This window comes from Symphalangus syndactylus, chromosome 19 (genome assembly GCF_028878055.3).
Source record: "Symphalangus syndactylus isolate Jambi chromosome 19, NHGRI_mSymSyn1-v2.1_pri, whole genome shotgun sequence".
NCBI classification, from domain to species: Eukaryota; Metazoa; Chordata; class Mammalia; order Primates; family Hylobatidae; genus Symphalangus; species Symphalangus syndactylus.
This window is the reverse complement of record NC_072434.2, coordinates 52,469,026-52,471,320: the sequence shown is the minus strand read 5'-3', so window position 1 is coordinate 52,471,320 and position 2,295 is coordinate 52,469,026.

Here is a 2,295-nt window from a genome sequence, read left to right as displayed (position 1 = left end):
AGGACACCTGTTCTATTGGAGTAAGGCCAATTATGACCTCACTTAACCTTTATTACCCCAAGCACCCCTTTCTCCAAATACAGCCACATTGAAGGCCAGGGTTTCAACATATGAGTTTTAAGGGGACACAATTCAATCCACAACAGCTGGTATACAAAAATAAAATTACTTCTTATATGCAGTAGTCCTCTTTTCCTCGTAGGTTTTCTTTCCTCAGTTTCAGTTAGCTGTGGTCAACCTTGGTCTGAAAATAGGTGCGTATAGTAACAATCGGATAGTTAGAGAGAGAGAGGGTCACATTCACATGACTTTTATTATAGTATATTATAATATATTGGCATAATTGTTCTATTTTATTATAATTATTGCTGTTAATCTTTTACTCTGCACAATTCACTAAATTTCATCGTATGTATGTTTAGGAAAATATATTAGGCTGGGCGTGGTGGCTCACGCCTGTGATCTCAGCACTTTAGGAGGCCGAGATGGATGGATCACCTGAGGTCAGGAGTTCCAGACCAGCCTGGCCAACATGACGAAACCACATCTCTACTAAAGATACAAAAATTAGCCTGGCATGGTGGCAGGCACCTGTAATCCCAGCTACTCAGGAAGCTGAGGCTGGAGAATCGCTTGAATCCAGGAGGCGGAGGTTGCAATAAGCCAAGATCACACCACTGCACTCCAGCCTAGGAGACAGAGCGAAACTCTGTCTCAAAAAAAAAAAAAAAGGAAAAGTATGTTGTCTACTTAGGGTTTGGTACTATTCGTGATTGTAGGCATCCACTTGGGGTTTTGAAACTTATCCTCTGCAAATAAAAGGAAACTATTGTTTTTGACTTGATATCATGAAGCCTTGCTAAACACGCATATTAGTTTTAGTAGCATTTTTGTAGATTACTTAGAATTTTTTACTTAGACAACCAGGCTGTCTGCAAATAGGTTTTGCTTCTTTCTCTTCAATCTGAATGGGTTTCATTTGTTGTCTGACCTTCTTGCATTGGCTAGTACCTTCATAGGACGTTGAAGTGGTGAGAGTGGACAGCCTTACACTTGAGTTTAAGAAGAAAGGCTTCAGTTTTTCCCCACCAAGTGTGGTGTTAGCAGAAGGTTTTTTGAGATGCCCTTAATCAGGTTGAAGTTGAGGAAAATCCCGTTGATTATTAGTATGGCAGGAATTGTTAATAAGCGCCTTGAAGACACTTTGTCTCTTTCTCTTCATAATAATTGCACCAAGCAATCTCTTGCACATAGTAGGCATTCAAAAATCTGTTATGAATTATATTGAGAGGAAATTGATGAAATTGAATATTCATTTGAAGAATCTAAAAGGGAAATATATTTTTGAAAAAACAAAGTCTGGACACATGACTCAACACATAGTCATTTTTTGCCTCATGATGAAAAGAATGCTCTATTTCTGTAATTTTTATTTGGTGCAGAACTAGATATACAAGATTTGTGTGTGTGTGTGTGTGAGCGTGTGTGTGTGAGAGAGAGAGATTGTCTTGTGAATGTAATTGCACTAAGTGAATTGCATAAAGACTATTGCATTTTAGAAATGCAAAATAATATCAACAGACTGAATTAAACAATGGCGTCAAAGACCACAATATATAACTTACCTATTTCTAATCCAGTCCCCCATATAATAATAACCTATGTATAACCATCCGTATTTAATCTGGTCCTTTTAGAATTTTGAAATGCTCTCTAGAATTGCCTTTTTTTCTACTTCAATGAGAAATATGTGTGATTTGTTCAGCTGCTATCTCTCTACCATCCCCACCCCCAGCACTGTGCTACACAGCCCCTTCTCTCAGCTGGCAAGCATCGGCCCCAGATGCCAAGCTGTGGAAGATATTTATCTGCTGCATCTGGTTCCTTAGCAGATTCGACAGGCCTCTGTGCTGGCAGCTTCAGAAATGCCTTTGGGCTTGTCACATGTTGAAAACTCCCCACTGGCTGTCTGAATTGGCAACCATGCTTTGGCTCACTGGAGAGAAGAGAGAAATGGTGCTTTTTGTCCATCTACTGATAACCTCTAGTGTAAGTGATCGCTGGCTTCTGATCTGAAAAAGTACATTCCCAAAGGGCAGTGCAGACTTTGGGGCTTAATTTCATCCTCCTGATACAAACTCACAAGTAGTATATGACTGATTTTTGTTTCCTTGGCCAGAGAGGAAACCCCTAGCAATTTGGACCTCAGCATGTCTATCCTGAAATTAAATTCAGAAAGCGTCAGCATTTTAGAATTGGCATTTTAAAATTAAGAGTCAGCTAATCCATCCCCTT